The 20,310-nt window shown below is 37.1% G+C and overlaps 1 protein-coding gene across 5 annotated transcripts in view; it reads left to right on the top strand.

Annotated features, from left to right (window-relative positions):
• DACH1 (dachshund family transcription factor 1) overlaps nucleotides 1-20,310 on the top strand; it is a 352,846-nt gene that overhangs the window by 86,457 nt on the left and 246,079 nt on the right. The gene's annotated exons all lie outside the window — the stretch shown is intronic.

The raw sequence follows: 20,310 nt of genomic DNA, 5'->3' as shown, positions 1-20,310 counted from the left end.
CTGCAGTTTCTTGTTCTTATGAATAGCTTCGTTTCATTGTTTTGAAGTCAATGTACATTTTCTTTGAAATATGATGCAGAATGAGCTAGAGGAGAAACAATTTATCTGTAAAGTATGTATTCCCCCTCTCTTATTTCATTGTGTGTATATGTGTTTCTGTATTCAGGAAAGTCATTGGCAACTCTCCAGTTGACTTCAGCAGGACAGGACCTGGCAATCTAATTAGGCATATATTATTAAATGGAGGAGTCAATGTGTCACAGAAGAGTAATATGTCGTTTGCTGTAGATGTTGTAGAAAAAGTGCAATATGGAAAGAGACTTAAAGGAACAGTAGACTAGATCTATTGGAATTTTATCAGCATAATAATCAAATAATGGCTCATGGCAGACATTGCTTCCAATCAAAGTCTTGTTGAACTTGGTCTGATCCCTTCTGTTGTTCCACAAATGAAGTGGCACATACTCTTGCAGCCCTCAACTTCTTTGTCTGTGTGTACTGGATACAAAATTCCCTTAGCCCTTGTGATTGGTGATATCTGAACCCAAGCTGCTATCTGCACCTGTATTCCATAGGAAAACTTAACCTTCAAGTCTTTTTTCGGGCCTTAGGTTCAAGGTCTGTATCTGCAACATCTTAACAACTTCAGACTATAACTCCAGAATTTAGGCTTACTTAAATATCCAAGATGAGAAGAGTGAAACAAGTTTGCTATCATAATAAAGCTTTAGGTATGTCCAGCTACAGGCTCACTGTAGCTTTGGGCAAAGAGATTCTCTTCCATGAATCTGTTCTGTGCAGAAGGAGCATCCGGGATGATGGTGATGCAGAACTTAAAAAGCTATCAGACTCAGCAAAAGCTGAGAGAGAGGGAGGAATAAGTTTTACCTGTGAAGAGATCTGCATAGCAAGGTAGCTTGACAATTGGGAGGGGAGGGCAGCAGTATTCAACATCTCTGTCACAGCAGTACTGCTTGCCATAAAATCTAACCAGGCAAGGCATTAGTTACAACTCAGAGAATATAAAAGCTGCACAGTCTACTACAGCATCTTTCCTTTTATTATTGTTCAGCAAACTAAGGGGCTCTTCAGTAACCTTTGTTCTCCTTCCTGCTACCCAAAGCAAATTAGATAGTTATGGGCTGACTGGATAACTCCAAGGCATCCACAGGAAATTCACATTACTATCAAACGAAAGATGAATAAAAAAAGTCCTTTGTAAGAAGAGTTGTGAGTGAATATGGTTTGATAGTGGGCACAGGCACTCGGTGGTATGTTGAATCTTCCCACAAGGCCATTTTACATAATTTATTAACAAGATCATTTTACTTTCTGATTTAAAAGATTTGTAACTATAAGCTCCTGTGTTTTCCCTGAACAAGTCACACAATGCACACAGTAGGCAAAGTGTTAAAGGGCTAGGAAAATATTATTTCATCACTCCTGTTCCATTAGAATTCACTTGGGTGGCTGAGAAAATGGTTTATGGATTAGAGAGAGAAGAACAAGCTAAAACATTTCATACCTTCATCTCTGATAAATTCCCCAAACTCATTCTTTGCATCTGAGCCATAAATAACAACCATGCTTTTTGCTAAAAAGAGCTTTTTTCCTCTACCAGGTCTTTTGTCTTGGAGATGAATGCTATAATAAATTTGAAGTCTTAGGGGGGGCATTGTTTGAACTATAACATTATGGTTTACAACTGTTGCTTCTATTATGAGGAGGATAAAAAGCGACTATGAAGCTTGATCTCTGTCATAGAAACAGATTAATATTTCAGCTTTCAGCTTGGGTCAAGTGTATGATTTTTCCCAAAAGCACCTTAGCAATTAATTATTATTCTGTTTGCATTTAAAATCTTACCCCTTTAACCACCTTTCAACCTCACGCAAACGTTACTCTTAACTTTAATTCCATATGGAATGATTTTTATTTATTTAATTTTTAAAAGACGTTTGAAAATTGTGCCACAGATCAACACATCTGGGAAAATTTTTGAGGAAAATGTTTTTAGAAAACAAAGATTCATCAAAAGGAGGTGTTTTTTTTTTTTTAACGTACTCTTTCCTTATAATTGAATGGTATTTGTTTTAAAATTAAGATTACGTAATAATTTCAGCAGAATTTCTCAGAAGATAAATGCAAACAGCTCAAATGTTTGGATTTATAAGCAAATGAAGCAGGCTTTTAACTATGAATTGGAGTGATGAAAGTTAATGTTCCCATCAGCTCTAGCTTTCAGAGATTTTAGTGAAAGTAAAGATCCTTAGGAAGAAAATAATGTCTTGTCTTTTTAGTTTGTACTGTGCTTTCCTTGCACAAGCTGAACTGCTTAGGTTTTTAGCTTTGAATAACCTGGGTTTGGTATACCTAGTAGTAAAACTGAGATCACATCCTACTTGACTACCTTGCTCAGCTGCTGGCATGAAGTTGTTTGTTTTGTTGTAGTACACATCTGCTGATCAAATATATCAAGAAATGGTGGAGAAATGGTTTCTCTCAGTACCAGCAGACTTTCTTTGCCTGTATGGTCCTGGTTATTCATAACACCTCAGTTTTATTTTTAGTCTGTCAGGTCCACATTTGGTAGTCTGGATCTGACCCTAAGGGTGTGAGCTTGCAAGGTACAAGTTACCCCTCATGGGAAAAGTGGGCTCAGTTTTGATGAAGTGGGGGAGTTAGGCCATCCTGAGAGGCTCCACTTGGAACTTCTCAGGTTTAATGAGAGGATGGAGGCATACAGACTGGATGAGTGGACGGAGAGATGGAGAATGCTACTTACTTAAATAATGTAATATTTTGATGTGAGGTGTTTTTCAGAAGTGTAATCAATTTTAATTGCAGCTTCAAAGACATCAAACCTCATATCTTTTCCACCTACTTGATTCTATAGATTGTGTGCAGCTCCAGTATCACTTGCCCAACCCTGAACACCCATATTTAAGCATTCGTCCTTAAAATACCTTGTAATAGATCTGAGAACTTTTTGACTCTATGGAGACACAGATCTTTATCATCAAGTAACTTCTGGTGTATCTCGAAATGGTTTAGTTGATACATAAAATCAGGTTACTGGAAAGAAAGGAAAGAACACCTTTGACATAACCAAAGCTGATACTAATATTATCTAAAGACACGTAATCAGAGCTAAAAGTGGAATAAGGGAATAAAACATGAAAAGCTGTACTGATTACATATTTTAGAAAGTAATTACTAGCTATGATACTGTTTTGTGAATCAGAATTTTCAAATGCAATGCAATAACCAGTCCAATTTATGTTTAAGAGAAGAATTAAACAAAAATGCATTGTTCCAAACAGTTTGTAAGGAATTTAAAAATTGGTGAAGTTATATTAAGAAATAATGGTTATTTTTAATTTTATTTTTTCTCAGTAGTCTATATTTTGTTTGGTTTCCTCCTATGTATATTTGTTGGTATGTTAATTTTGTATATATATATATGTAAGCACTATAAGTATGTGGAGCATGACAATGGAAACTATTCTAGTGGAAAAGTTAATCCATGTTGGTTGTTCTTTGGAAGTTATAAGACTTTTTATCTAAAATACCCCTATCACAATCATTTGGACAAGACTAGCCACGTTCAAAATAAAGGGCTAGGCTGGAGATGGTAAGCTGTCCAACTACCTGGATTTTGAGGTTACAGTTGGCATTTACCCATCACTTTCCCCACAATCCAGGCTGGAACAGGCTGGATCTGTATGTTTTGTACCTATGTTCCTGACCAGCTTTCTTTTCTACATGGAGCGAGATTTCCATCCCTCTATTTATTGCTGTGTGAAACTAAAATAAATGTGAAATAAATTCTCATTTGTTTTGTAATCTTGCTCACTAAATCTGTTCTTCTTTTAAGACTTCCAATGCATAATAATTTGTTATTTTTCAATCAGAAGTAGCATTTTAAATTTACCAGAGAATAACATTTACTGATTTAAGAAATCTGCATTCTGTACTCAGGAAGCCTGAAACTTTGAAGTCCTTACCTAATTTATTTTACTGAAGTGTAAAGGTCTTTGTAAATATCTTGGCATATAATTTTGTTAATTCGAACAAGTTAAAGTAATCTTTATATCAAAGTTTGTAGTAGAAAACCAAATTTTGAGTCATGCTAACTTGAAATTACTCAAAGGAGTTATCTGGAAATGTTTTTAGTACTGTTATAGGTCATAAATTCATTTTCTCCTAGCACAGCTGTTTCAGTGAGCACTAGGAAAAGCAGTAGGAACAAACTCATCTTTCTCATTATCCCGTATTTTTTTAACAAATATTACCTCCAGTTGACAAACTGTAGTACTTTTCTCCAGTGAAAATTCTACTTTTATCAGAAAGATCAGCATTTGTTTAAAACAATGTGTCAGGAGTCAAAAAACAAATAAACCATTAAAAATGCCCTTTTACCTAGACTTGACCTAAGGATTACTATTATGCTTTAATATTCATATTTAAGATAAGGAAATTATGTTAGCACTTTAAAGCATTCAAGATTTATTTTACCATTGATTAGCAAGAGTTGAGGGAACTGTGTCTGGACTCAAATGAGTCTTGATGTAAATCTTGTGATTTACGGGTGTGAAATAGTGAACTGGTTTTGTTTATTTTCTTCGCTCCATTGGAAAAGCTGTATATTTCAGAAACATAGTTAAGCATTGAAGTGCAAATCAAAAGGTGAACAATAGTTTTGAAGGGATAAAAATGTATATGGAATAACTGAAGAAATAAAGACAATGCAGTCTTTGAGGAATACTTGTGGTAAATGACTTCTTTAATTCCTGTAGTGCATCCTTACTGATTGACATCTGAATGGCAGTAATTTGGGGTAATGGGTAGCTACTAATTGAGGGTGAGCTTCACTACATTGCAGAAGAACATTCTCAAGACCTTCCAGTATAACACTCAAATCCTGTTTAAGTGCATAAAATTGGTATAGGATTTTATGTTAGCCTTCTCTGTATGGGTTAATTTTATCAGGTCTGCTTATGACAGGCGCTAAAGTGTGCTTGAAAGATGTCAGTATACATATGGTAATTTCTTACTTGTGGCTCTCTTTTCTATATTTATGCAGAGTGGTATCTACCAGCCTCATGTCCAAAGATACATTTCTATTGTGCTGTTCTATCAGTGGTTCTCTGACTAGGTCTTAGAGTTCTAGATGGGTGTTCTGTTTTCCTTACATGTAGAATTGCATTGTTGCAACCAGCTATGTTTATCCTTGTATAAACTGGGCTAACAGAGGTATACTAGAACCTTATTGGGAGAGAAATAATTGCTTTTTTACAAAATGGTTTTCAAACTTTACAAAATGGTTTTCGACTTACTAAAACTTCCAAACTTCGAAATTGCCTCCTTGAACTGGGATCTCTCAAATACTTTAACTTTGTTTTTTTTTTTTTTGTTTTTTGTGTGTGTGTGTGTGTGTGTGTGTGTGTGTGCGCGCAGTTTTGGGGTTTTTTTCAGTTGATTTTAGGTGATGATGTATGAGGCAGAAATCACTTAGTTTGATTCCTAGTGTGTTACTGAGTTTGCAGGACAACTGCGCAAAACTCAGAATAGCGCCTTGTAGCGTTATTTTTAGCATTAAACCATGGATGACATGGGAATGTGAGCAGGACCTAAGGAGACTGCTCGGTGAACATTTACTCTAGGGAGTTTTAAGTTTTACATGCTATCCTATAGCTCTTTGCTCTGAGATCTCAGTATTTCTTGTGTTTCTCAGAGAGGCTCTGAGTATCTCCTCCCTGAACAGCTGATGTAAGAAAAGCCCACTTCATTTGTGTCAGAAAGAGAGGGAATGACAAAGAATGTCCCGTCCACCCCCCTCCCATCTCCCCGGTTGAATGGTAAGGGGGAAGAAAAGGAGTAGTAAAGTGGGAAAGTTCTCCTGGATGAGGGCAGGAGGAAGAGGGAGGACATCATTAAAAATTTTCTGAAGAGACACAAGGCATAAACTTAGACTAGTCTTGGTCCTGTTGTAAAAATTGTGAATAAAAAAGCCTGGCTACTTTAAAGCTAACCCGAGTTAATCAAAGTTTATAGATGGAATTTTATGATGTACTTGCTTAAAATAGCAGGGAGGAACAGTGCTGCTGTGTTACCTGTAAAGTGTTTTTTTTACCTGTACCTCATCTGAATTGGGTAAAGGTTTGGGGTACTGAAAGAACTGCTGCACAGAATACCTTTACCTATCATTGTCTGTATCAAGGGTTAATGCTGACATCTTGCCATATAGGGTGTTCAGCAGAAATATTAAGTGCAAGACTAGAAAACTATCGTGGGAGGGCTTTGGTACTTCAGAAACTTATTTTATTTTTTCCTAATAGTAACGGTTATATTAAAAAAGTGTTAAGTTGAGGAAACTGCTAAGTCTCAGTCTTGAAAGATGCCAGGGAGCCCCGGCGGGATGATTAATTTTAATGGGAGCTGTGAATATTTACTGTCCCTCAATTCCCAGCAACTGTCGGGATCGAGCCCAGTGCACAAGGAATAATCAATAAGAAAATGAAGGTGTTTTGGGCATTGAAGAATATTTAGAAAGACAAGAAAGGTCAACGTTAGTTATAATAACAACAATAATAATAGTAAAAAACCTTCTCGTGAATCTGCTCGGAAACCTTTTTTTTTTTTTTTTTTTTTTTTAAACGTTATTAGCAGACAGGCCTGTGTCCTTTCCTTTGATGATGGTAACAAGTTCTATGACATTGCCACTTTGAGTTCTTGCTTCATTAGATTGGGTGACTGTTTATTTGAAATTGTAATGAAATATTTACTTTATAGAGCTATAAGGATTAGCGGCGATAATTGAGTGAGGCTGATCCGGAGCTTTCAGTGTAATAGGGCCCCCTTGTTTGAATACAGAGCGCGGGGAGAATGGCGGGGCGAGGCAGCGTGTTTCTGCCTGTCACTTTCTCTCTACGTGTTGCTTTTTCTCCCGGAGATAAGTGGGCCTAACGCTGAACAAATACTGGAAATCAGAAGCCACTGAGAATCATTCGCCTCTCGCTTTCCCATGGCAGCGTGATCGACGCCGGCTCAAAAGAGCCCTCCCCAGCCTCCCCCTACGCCCCCCCTCATACCCCCCCGCCACTCTCCCCCCCTCCTTTTTTCCCCTCGTCCTCTCCGTCCGGCGACAATTTTGTCACCGCCAGCAAATCCAATTGAGGAGTCCCCGGGACGGCGGGGCGAGCCGGGGCTGTCAGCGGCCGCCACCCGCCTGAAAGGCGGCGGGATTTGGGGAGGGGGTGGGGGGTCGGGCGGAGGGAAGGGAAGGGAAGGGAGGGAGATTTGAGGGGGGGGGGGGGGGGGAGTGGGGGGAGCGGGGCAGCTGCCGCCGCTGCCGCCGCCGCCGGCCCTCATCGGCCTCCGCATTGTGCCGGGGAGACATGCGGCCATTTGCAGATATAATGGGAGAAATTAATGCAAATGAGTGAATGGAACGAAAGGTATTTTCATGCAGATCGGAGGGGCTCGCGCGGGCTGCTTGATAACAAGTCGCGGGGAGAAAAGGCCGACATTGTGAGGACTCATTTTTTCCCCATTTCTTCTCACTAGTGCCTCATAAGGGCCCTTTGTTCTCTAAGTAAACTCTTTCTAAACTATTGACATTGCTCATTTATGTGAATTTCAGATTTTTTTTCTTTTTTTTTTTTTTTTTCTTTTTCTTTTTTTTTTTTTTTCCCTCCCTTTCCCCCCCCCGTCCCCAGAGTAGCCTTGGGTGATCTGGGAAAGCGTTAATTGCAAGAGGACAAGAAAACTGGCTGAAACAAGAAATGCAATCATTAAGCGTAATGTTGCAGTTGTCCATGCCTCATTATAACACGCATACAAGGCAATAAAATGCGTGTTTCACAAACAAATCTTTTAACAAGTGTCGTTCAAGAGCCTCCAGCTGTCCGCGTTTACACCTATTTCTTTTTTTCCCCTTTTTGCAATCATTATTGAGAATAAACTTTACGCTGTTTTTAGAAGATGCATTTCTACAACAACAAACTTCCCGCATTCAGAAACAACTTCTCACTGCTTTCCCATTAACAAAAAAAAAAAAAAAAAAAGGAAAAAAAAGAGGGGTGTGGTCTTTCAGGTTTCCCAAAGAAACACAGTTGCTCTACAGAAAATGAACTCTCTCCAGGCCTTTCTAGAAACACATCCCGTATCTTTAGCTTGGAGCTTCATCTGTCGAGTATGCCTTTTAGGTCTGGAGTAATTAAATCTCTTTTCCTCAACCTAGCGCAACTTTTAAAAGATGGAAACCGCTGTTGCTGACATCGTGCAATTGTTTATTTTTGGAGTCCTTAAAAAAAAAAAAAAAAAAAAAAAGAAAAAAAAAAGAAGAGTAGCTAAATAATCATATGTAAAGGTCATCGAGTGTAAGTACAGCTTGGAACCGGTGAACTATCGGACCCAAGAGTAAAGCAGCCAGAAAGAAAAAAAAATAATAAAAGGTAACAGATTCAGCATTGTCCAAAAGTTCCAGACCAGTGATTAATGTGTAAGATAATGGACTTGGGAAATGAGTAAACACTCCCGTGCTCCCTGCTTTGTGCTTGAATGACTTGATGACAAGGGCAGAGCAAGGTGAGAATTTAAACAGGACTACAGGAAAAGAGACAAAAGACTTGAGACAGCAGCCTGGGAGGGGGAGTTCGCCTCACTGCAGCGCAGGGGAGCCGCTCCTCGGGACGGGGCACCCCCAGTCTGATAATTTCAGTTTTCTGGGTTTGGTGTTATTTTGTTTTTTAAGAGCCGCAATAATTTGACAGTCAGTTTTGAAGAAGTTACGTTTGAGCTAAACCAAAAATTTTGTACCAATTAGAGGTAACACTTGTTCTAAAACTTAAACTAGAACTAGTCGCGGCTTCTCTGGATTATGCCCTTTGATGCATTTCCCCTTGGATTTACGTATTGCTGAAGAACTCCTGAAGGATGTGTTAATTTAGGCTGTATGATCACCCATTATTAGACATTTTGGTGGAAAATACACTTTGAGTTGATGTTGTATTCAATGAACTTTCCTAAATATCTTACGTATTCTTCTACAGAAATGTTGTTTTACTAATCTGTGACATACAGATAAGGTGCCTCTGTCTGTTTAGGAATCACCAGCACAAAGATGATTCACAACAAAAGGATACTTAATAGCAATTACAGTATTTAACAAATCTGGGGCAGTTATCTCAAATTGGGTTTACTACAACTTGTGAAAGTGGAGTCTTCAGTGTTTCTTATTATTTTTCGCTGGTACAGTTTAGGTCCTCTCATTCATTTAAGTGATTTAGGATTTAGATCTCATAATGCTTATCTTCCTATGTTCATTTTACTAATAATCTCTTGGACTTTTTAGAACTACAGCTACTTAAGAAAAAAAGTTACGTTTAAGGAACTGGTTTTTTTTGTTTTTTTATAATTCTGTTAGATAATTATATTTCAGAAATGTTGGGAATGTTTTAGGAAAAAATGCTTTATGAAATGTTGTATAAGAATTTCAACAATTTAGTCTTCACAAGTGTGTCACTTAAATTCCCTCAAGTTTATTATATAGTGACCTGTCATCAGAGCACCACAAAGCCATAGTCGGAGGTCTCATTGTACTACAGGCTGTACAAAACCTACACGGCTTATTGTATAAGGGTAAAATCCTGATTAATTCAAGGTTTTTTCCTTTATAATATTTGACATTATTTTTCAGCTGGTGTTTTATAGGATCTTCAAGTCATCCATGTAGTATGTCTTTTTTTGAAATGTCTGTCTTAGCATACATACGGTTCTTAATCAGCTTAATCAAGATAATGACAGTGAAAAAGTTCTTAACATTTATTGTAAAATAGGTTTTATGGCATTTTGAACAGTATAGAACAAAGGAAACTAAACCCGTAAGGTTCTTTTACAGTAGCTCAGGGTCCATAAAGCTACAAAACTAACACAATACACATTTAAGTGGTTTGGTATTTTCCTAAATGCACTACAAAATCCTCAGCTCATACTGGAGGTTTTGCAGCTATGTACATAAATAATACCACTCTGGATTTTTCACTCAGTTTCTTCAGTCTTAGAACTTAATATGTCTGCAATTGATATTAGAATGGTTAAATAGAAAACTTGTGCTCAGCATTAAAAGCTTCTTACTCTTAAGGAGTTTATTCCGCTTTCTTTACAGAGTTATTCACTATCATGGGTTTAACTTAGAAGTGAACAAATGACAATTTTTGTTGTGAGATTGTGGAACACACAACATCGTTATTGTGTCCCTTCCTCATTGTAGAGTATTTACTGAGTTAGATCACAACTCACTAATGTCTGTGTGTGAATATAACTTTTAGCAGTCTTGTCAACTTCAATGGACTTATATCTATGTATATTTAAAAAGTTCTAGCGCAGTTGATCATCTTGCATTCTCTTCATCTTCTGTATGTCAGCTCCACCATCTTTCTCCTTTAAGATAAACCTTCCCGTTCAGCAGCACTCAGAATCTGGGCAATTCTGTACTGTAAAACAGAAAGAATAACCATATAATTAGGGCTTCAGTTCCATGAATGGATCCCAGTCAAACACAAGTTGGTATGACATCAGGTGGCTGCTCATACATAATCAAATAATCTCTTTTCAATGAGAGTGCATCTACTCATTGGTATACTTTGATATTGCATTCACATGCAGTTAATTTCTTAATGTGAGTTCAAATCATGTTGCTTTATACATTCTACTGATTATTTCTTTTGTCCTACATTTCATGTTTAAGGTTTCCATTTAGAGCTTTAAAATGTTGTTTCTTCCCCCTTTAAGTGATGCATACACAAAGTACAGACAGACGTAGAGAACCTGAGTTCCTAATTCGTCATCATTCCCTGATTTAGACTTCTAGAAGGTTAATGAAAGAAGGGACCAGCACTGTAAAAAGTGTCATAGGTGCTTTGAATCACATCAGCAGAGACCAGAATGAAGGCCAAGAAATATTTTTATTCTACCATTTTTTTTTCTGTGTGTGTATGAATTTTGATTGAAATCCTTTTCCATGAAGCTGACTTGCGGGGACTTCTGTTACAGTTTGTATCCTTCTGTTCTGGAGAGACAGCTGAGAAATTTGACTCCTGAAACTCAAATTTTTTGTTATTTCTGAATTGCAGACAACCTAGTCCATCTGGATTCGGTTCAGTTTCACGTGACAGTTAAATTTGTGATACCTTCCTATAGGGAACTCTGCCACTTGATACTGTTTGTCACAATTAGTGCCCTCTAAGCCAGCAATAGAGTTAACAATTTGGCCTTGTTTTTTCTTGCTTTAATAAAATGCTCAGATTCTCTTCCAGCTTAGCATACCACGGTTAATTTTCACAAAATCCTTTTAACTACTCTTTAGAAATTATGTGGTATTAACTATATGCATCATTGTTTTTAAAAAATAATTTTACATTATGTAGTAATTTCCACCTGTATTGCCAAACACTCTGTATCCTTTAAGCATGGTACCTCTGAAAAAAATAATCCAAAGAGAAAAAAGAGAAAGCAGAAAAGATGTAAAGTGTCAAATAACCTGTAGGTGTTCTTGAATGTAAGCGGAGTTTAAAGCAGTCTAAATTTTTACCTCTATAGTTTATATTGGAAAACAGAACAATCAACAGGAATTAAAGACAGTTGTCAAACAACAGAATTGATTCACTTGATCATTTGTGCTATCTTCCACATTCTCTGTGGTAAAAATAGCTGTATTATTTTACTTGTCCAACTGGTCCCATGGGATAATGTACAAGACAGGCATTTATGGAATTATCAAAGTGAAGTAAGGGCCAATATAATTATTCAGACCAGAGAAATTTTTTTTTGCTTTTTTTCCCCATTAGTTTTACTCCAGAAAATACTGGGGAAGATGGAAAGCAAATGCATATTCCAACAATGTCTATTTTATCATTTCTTTTTGCTAGCCTTAAATATATTATTTTTACCAAGGCATCATATTTGTTTTCTATTTTGAAAGCTACAGTAGTTGCTATAAAAAGGTTAAATTTGCAAGCACTTATCACACAGCAGTAACTGAGATCTCCCACTCATTTCCTATTTGAAGTACAGGGTAGAAAAAAAAAAAAGAACTTGTGATTGCTGTTGGCAAATGAAGACTTTTAAAGCAGTACCCGCTGCAGCTTTAGTTAGAAGTTTTCCTGTGTCTTCTCAGAAAAAGGGGGGAGAAGGGACATGCTGACTTGCTAAGAAATGTTTGATTAATATATAATTTGTTCCTGAAGAAAGCTCTTCCTGAAGGAACCGTGCAGCATACATAAATCCTGCTACTTTTCTGTCTCCAGATATGTTTGTCATTGCATTTGTGGTACACATAGGTAGATTAATAGAAACACACACAGAATCATGTGTACTTACTGCTTTAAGGTATTGCATGTTCGAACAGATGTTGAAGTCAAGATTAGCCTTTTTTTTTTTTTTTTTTTTTTTGCATGTGCTAGTAGTGTGCAAACCCTTTAAAGGCATCTATGAATTATTGCTTTGGTTCAGCATGAGTGCAGTATGAAGAAATGTACCTCATCTGTAATACACTGTGTAGACTAATATCAGCTTCTTTTTTTCTTATATTGCAGTGAGATATTGATCTGGTAAAATGGTACCATATTGGAGCTGTCTGTTGTGGTATTCATCATGCTGTCACATCTCCAGTGCCTTGGAGTTATTGAAAAGCAGAATTGAGGGAGTTCTGTCACTGTGTGTTGCAATCCATTCATAAGAAAGTTCACTAAAACATCAGAAGTAGTATTCTGGCTTATTTATTTATTTACCTCTAGTGAGAGCTGTTTCACCTCTTTGGAGAAGCAGAGCCCTCCTGTTTCGGGCACAGACGCCTCTTCTCAGGCGTCTTTCTCCAGTGTAACATTTGTTCTTTAGTCAAAGCTCGCACCTGCTGCCTTTACTGGTGCTGATGCATTTGGGTTCAGTCCTTTGGGAGTAATATATCTGAGAGCTGTGGCTTCATTGCCCTTATGCTTTTATCTGATAGCTGTGAGAAGGTAAACGACGAACTTTTATATGTAGAAAGCTTTTAGTTTCTTCCCACACTAAAGTATCAGCTAATGTTAAAAGAGCTTTCAAAAATATATAAAGATACTGTCAATCTGCACTGAGTAGATTAAACAGTTTGAATGAATTATTTTTGTTTTTGAGTCTGCCTGGCAACCTGATGATGAATTTAGAAGGATGTCATGTTTTCTTTAAGGCCATGATGAAAGAGGGATTCATTTATACGTATAAGCAACAATCTGACTATTTAACCCAGCTACAGTAAAGGTCTGCTCTGCAGCTACAACCCCCTGGCTCCCGTAGTTTATACAGATACTATAAGTAGTCACCCCAAATCTAAATTCAGTATATAAGAGATCAGCACAAGAGCAATTAAGTTGTCATTTGCTGATTTTTAAAAGTTACAAAGAGAATGAAGAAGAAGCATAGAAATTAAAGGCTGGCTTTGTCTTGCAAGGTAGTAAGGGCATCTTGTGACTCCCCCGAGGGCTGGTAACTCCAGTCAGCTACACAGGGAACTGGGAATGTTGGTCAGTTTTCTGAATTGGTCCCCAGATTCTTCAGAGCTACATAAAATGTGTTCATTCTTTATATTAAAAGGTTGTAAGAAAGAAGAAGCAGAATATCTTTGTCAATGTTGCCCTCAGCTATAAAATTACACTAATGTTACCTGGAATTCAAGTAGGCATTCTGGCTTTAATATTTTAATAAGAATTTATAAAGTTTTGATATTGTTGCAAAACTCCCTGTATCGTGGGTCCCTAATAGGCAAATGTGCAGTATTTTTAATACACAGCCACAGCATGCTCTAAAATTGCTGAGAAGGAGCCTTCTGTGCTGTTAGGTTGTAAGACATGAATGCATATTAAGATTTATCCATGTTCTGTGTAATATTCCTAAGAAGTCCAATAACTTGACAGAAGGTAACGGAAGGCGTAGACATTCAAGGCACATCACTATTACTTACTAATTTATTTATCCTTTTTTTCTCTGTTAAAAAAATGTCTCTTTAGATTTGCAAACCAAAACAAAAATTTACCTTAAATGCCCAAAATGAAATTAAATTTAGTGCTGAAATTACGCTTTTAAGGCAGGTTGTCTCTGGCTGGGTGCCAATTCTGAATAGGTGACTTTTATTTGTGGCTTTGTTGATAAAGCTCATCTTCATCCATGGTTGTAGAGTTAGAACTGATTGGGCTCATGTGCACTACTATATTATCTTCCTTTAGAATGTTTGTGGGATTTCTTTATATTTGGTTGATTTCACCTCTGTGCAGCCACTGGAGAGAGAAATGCTTTAGGGTTGTAATATTTTTGTAGCACCTCTTTTAATCAGTATTACTTAGTAGTCTTTTCTTTTGAAAACTCTTTATTGTGTTGCATGACCTGTGTCACATCTGCCCCTTCCATCTATTTCTTGCTGCTTCTTGTACCTTAGAGTATTTCTTGTGCACTATTCAGGCACGTGCTGTAGCAAGAGACTTCTGTTTTGCTACATCTGTTTTCATGGGGCAGTCAACATTTTTAGTAATTTACATTTAGTTGAAGCAATTTTTGCTGCAGTGCTTAGAAAAGTCTGGTTTGTGCCATATATCAGAATATGGTGGTCAGATACAGCCATGCTAGTCTTCTCTTTGAACCTCCCACCCCATCCAGTGTATCAAGCTGATCTTTTTTGAAATTTCTTTCAAGGTTCTACCTAACTGTCCTTGACTCTGTATCTCTCTTCAACTTTTATCCTACCATCTCCTGTCTTTTTAGTTTTCAAGAACTGTCTCTCAGAGCAGTCGTCACACTTCTCCATGCCTACTAAACACCGTTTCCTGGACGGTCTTCAAAGCCCAGTGTTGGCTCCTGTGAAGCTTTCTTTACTACAGTCCTGTGAAGGCATGTTTGTGGTTCTCCAGAACCTTTCTCTTAATTTCAGTGGTCTGTGTGAAGAATTAGTTGTCTTTAGGGGAAGGGGGCGACTGAATGCTGGCTGTGTGGAGAAGAAAGGACAGTTCAGCATCACCTGTAAGCTGAATTAAAAAGAAAGACTGAATGTGGGAGGATAAACTAAAGGGAGCTCAGCTATATAAACTTCAAGGTAATGTTAAAGCACCTCTCCGTCAAAATAAAAATAGTGGGGATAATAAGACCTGTGCTTCTCTATATTGCAGCCTTTTTGTGGACATCTTATTCTTACCCCCCCCCCCCCCCTCCCCTGCTTCATCTGTCATTGTCTTTTTATACGTACGCTGCCCGGAAATGTGTCTTCATTTCTGTTTGGAAAACATCTAGCATACTGTGGGGTGTTATCACAGTGTAAAAAATAACTCCCAAGACAAGATTCTATTGCTGTATTTATAACCGATTTCAGGAGAAGGAGGATCAGGTTCATTCTTTATGGCTTTTTCACCATGCCTGTATATTGAAGACATTTGATTTACTTAACATATGGCCAAGCGAACTGTTTGGCATATTGGGAAAAATATGTGAAACTACTTTGAAATGTTGCAAATGTGTTTGGAGACCTTTGTGCCACACTGAGTGTTTCTGTTGTTATTCAATTACTCTAGTTTATTTTTTTTCTTCCCTTTCCTTTTAAACACTGGGTAATTAAAGTATATATCAAATCTTGCAAAATATATTTGTACACTAACAAAATATTTCTCTGCTTCCTTGAGTGATGCCAATTCCAGCCTCTCTATCTCATCTACTCATCCTCTCAGTTCTCTCTCTTAACCAGTGAAAATGTGTGTGCTGTGGTAATGAAATCATTTCCATGTCCTATAGAGTATTTAGATCAACAAGACCTTCACTTATTAGAAAGGGCAGAGTAGTAATGCTTTTGGCAAAGCCATTATTGTGGTATTGGTATTCACTAGAAAGGACAGAAATAGAACAACACTGTCCTCCATAAACAATTCCAATTTGATCTGTGTACATGATAAAATCTTGGCTTCTCAATGCATTTAGGTGCTGTCATAGCTGTTGTTGCCAAATAAGAATGCAGTGTGATGTTATTATAGTAAACAGCACTTAAGCACAGCTGGCAGAATTGATCAGGGCCACATTAGAGTGAACTTCAGCAGATGACTGACGCAGCAGAAACAATAACTGAATATGCAAACAGTTCTTGCAATGAATGCTCTGGGGATCAGGCACCATTATTTTTGACTTTGAACGGGGAAAAGGGGCAGATTTGTAACCTCCTTCCACACAAAAGGGTTCTGGGTATTCTGTAAACATCTGAGTGCCATTTATAATAGTAGCTAGTTACAAAGCAAACCTCTGGATTCCCTTGACTATTTACATTTCATTAATTATTAAAGAAAAAAACATAAATATCAGATAAGTTTGTTTAATGTTTCACACAGGATTCTTTCTTTCTTCTTTCTTTTTTTTTTTTTTTTTGTCTAGAAAAGCCTTTTCTCAATTAATGTTAATCATCGAGGACTTCCTGTTTAAATTGCACAGAAATGCGTGTTTGTCTCAGTGAGGGCTTTTTTCCCCTTCTAATTATTGTAAGAGCTAATTATGTGACCACATATTGCTATTCTTTTATTGTAATAATTTAGATTAGTAAAAATAAACAGAGGATAAATAGTGTATGAACCTCATTCTTGCACAATGTAAATAAGAACTTCTCTTCATATCTTGGTAATTTGCACACTGCACATTACCAAAATATTTAAAGTCCTTGTAAACAGCTATTCATGATTGTACTTCTACATTGTACAGTGTCATCTTTTGATTTATTTGACCATTAATGCAAAACAAAAAGCTCAAGTATCCAAACCAGAACAATAGAAAACTTCTTTTTTTTTTTTTTTTTTTTTTATCTTTCTAGCTGAGCTTGTCTACTCATGTAATGATTATTTTTTTTCTTCAAACAAGATGTGCTTTAAAAATGAATGTAATTGAAGTGGAAGGAAACAGAAGGTGGAGGAAAAGAAGAAAATAAAACGAGGCTGTATGAAATGAATACTTGAATCTGCCTTATGCTAGGCATTGTGAAACATTTCATTTCTTACTGGATCTCTTTGAGGCATATGGGTAGAAGCTGTGCTGTGGATTTCATTCAAGTGTTGTGTGATGTGGAAAAGGCTGATGATGGAGACTCTGATGAATCCAGCTTCATAGCCTGGTGGCATAAAATCCTGTTCTGAGAGGCACCAAGAGGTTGCCATCACTTTGTCATTGCCAAAATTAGTCTAAGACACATCCTGGGGCCTCACAGAGTGCCTCTGAAGCTCTTGTAACAGTCGTTAAGTTATCCTGCTTACTTATTCATCTCTTATTATAGCCAGACTTACCCCTTCCCTCCTGGACACCCTCCCCACCTCCATTCTAGGAGCAGAAATGAGTTGCTTCCAAAATGTAGATATGTAATCTTTACTATTAATTTTACTTCAACTTTTTATTTTATTGTAGTCCTCTGACTTTTGCAGAATAATCATAGCGACTCAGAGAAACCTTAGTTTCTCTTCCAGTTTCTCATGTCAAAGATAAAATGCACTATAAATCATAGAAAGTTTGCCCCAGAATAAGTGCTCACAACTTTATGGTCATTTTATGGCTTCCTCCTAAGAAAACTAATTTCAAACATCCCCCCCAAAGCAGTTTTACACCAATACAATATTCTTATTAATCATGAGTCAACATTTGAGCTAGCCTCCCAACCACTGTGCATTTTACAACATTTTGTTTTCTAATAACTTGGCTATTGAAAGATGAGTGGCATAAAGATGAGTTACAAACTTGTAAGAAATGGTTGCGTGGTGCTGTGATAGAACAATTGAAGCCTTCTGTCTGGGTGCACATAAAGAAGCCATGTCCCATCCCTCTCATACCCATTGCTAAAGGCTAAGCTTTAGCATGCAAGTCTTCCAGTCCCATGCCCAGCTTACAGCCCAAGAAGCAATGCTCTCCCTGAAATAGTTACATATCCATCTTACTTAAAGCCAACTTAAAGGATGAGACAGCAAGAATGTTTTAAGATTTCGGACTATTTTTTGTTGGGCTTGTTTTGGGTGTATGAAGTGGTCAAAATCCTGACTAGAGCTAGCCAGTCAAATGGAAATGACTGCAGTAGGTCTACAGATCTGCTAGGACTGTGATTCACCAAATAGTTTACTTAAGAACTGTATGTTGTGCAATATTATGTGAAAATAGGGTAATGGATTGGAAAGTTGTAATCTAGATTGAAAGGGAGGGAGAAGTGCTTCAGAAAAAGGCTGGTTAGTGTGTGCGTGTGCCTCCTGGTCCTGATGTAAATAGTAGTATAATGCTAAAATTTTTCACCAGGCTCTTGACCAGAATTCATGAAACACTGAAATGGAAACTTTTTAATGAGCATTCATCATACAGGTACTCTCAGGTTGTTTGCTTAGGCCTGTTATAGTTTAGAGACATGTTGTCATTGGGTAAAAGTATCTTGTAGACTGCTTTGTGATGCTATGTGGAATGAAGCATCTACAGTTTCTATTGTATGCCAGTTTTTTCAGCATATTTCAGTTTCACATTAAATTAATTAAATCACTAGAAAAACAAGTCTTTTGGTAAGTAGAGTGTGACTCTGTACACACACACACGTTATCTGTATATGTATTTATACATACATGTGTGCACATGCTCTATACTTGAAACATGTTCTTTCCACACTGAAGAAACCTTTAATTTGCAAAATCCTATGCACTAACCTGTTTTTTCATGCACAGGATTTTTATCAGCACAGGGAAAGTTACCCAGTCCCTGAGAAAGCATCTGTAATCTTCTGGAGTTTTCACTGACAGGAGCAGTGCACACATTTTTGTTTATGCTGGGCTCCCTTTTATTAGTTGAAGCAAGTATCATTCAACAGGTACAAAATTATAGCATCATGTTCTACAGATCTTTGTTTCATGAAAAAGTGGCTGAAAGTCTTTTCCTTGGCTTCCAGTTCTTTATTGGAACCAAATGTGCAGCTCTGAGCACTAAAAAAAAAAATAAAATCATATATTTGAGCATCAGTTTTTATTCTCAGCTGGCTAATAGTCCTATGCTAACCTTCTGTATTAATTGCCTATTTATTTATCAAGGGTTATAGACTGCTTCACCACCTGAAATTATAAGTCCTTGTTGGATGAAAATACACAGAACTGTGCATTTCCACTAATAATAGAAGAAATGGGTTCAAACTGGTAATGGTATGGACATCCCAGTTACCACCAGTAGCAGTGAAATGATGTTGAACTTAAGAGCTACTGTCATCAGTCTGTTGGTTTTATGACTGCTTAATCATCAGAAAAATTTTCCCTTTGTCTGATGGCCATGCATGTTGCCAGTCCTATAAAGCTGACAGAAGCATGGTGGCTTTTTTTTTTTTTTTTTTTTAAATGTGAGGGAGGTGCAGAATGTCCAAATTTCATATGTTTTGGGTTCCTTTCAAAAATCTCAGCTGAGTATTTTTACTTCCTACTGGCATTTGTCAACACTTTCTACTGACATTTCATACAGAGAAACTGAAGCTGATCTATCCTTGCAAAAGGTAATTTATTACGACTGGATCAGGACATTGATTTGTCCTTAATGTAAAGCCAGGAAGCAATACATTTTCCTGGTTTAACTTGCATGTTTTGTTTCTCGCTAAAAGGGTCCAGTGCTCATGTTACAAGTTCAACATTGGTATCATTTGCTTTTTTTGGCAGGTCCTGTAATGACAGCTGACAGTGGGAAGCTTAACTGGGTAAAAGTACTAATCTCTTCAGTAGTTCAAGTTCCCATAAATATTAAGTTAGTCAATTTTGTCTGCCTTTCCTTCATTATTGGATCTATGATCAAATTAAAGTAATAAAATCCATGTCCATTATGCTATTTTGTGGTCTGATTTTGATTGCCAATAGAGATACAACTCACATAGACAAGCATTTATGAAAGTCACAGTGAAATGCTTGCTTTGTTTTTTCTGAAATGTGTTTCTTTTATTCCCTCCCCCAGCTTTGGATGGCTTGTATTTTAGAAAACAAAGCAAAACAAAGCAAAAACCTATCCATATGTTTTTTTAGTAATCATGCCAGCCCTGATGCCAGTGAAGTGAACAGTTGCCTTAGGCTTCAACAGGAGAAAAAATGAACTGAATGAGTGTATTGTTATGATCAATGGAAATATCTATCACTGATCTGGTGATAGATGATTGCTGATCAGCTGTGTTATGCACTTGAAGGTAGGGTCTTTAGGATCTAGGCATAAGCATCTCCTGTTTTCAAAAATCCAGCATGATACAAGAATGGCTTCAACTTTTCAGTGAAATGT

The sequence above is a fragment of the Heliangelus exortis genome, chromosome 1 (assembly GCF_036169615.1).
Source record: "Heliangelus exortis chromosome 1, bHelExo1.hap1, whole genome shotgun sequence".
NCBI classification, from domain to species: domain Eukaryota; kingdom Metazoa; phylum Chordata; class Aves; order Apodiformes; family Trochilidae; genus Heliangelus; species Heliangelus exortis.
Note: the sequence above shows the minus strand (reverse complement) of the source record. Positions and strands in the feature narration are given on the sequence as shown.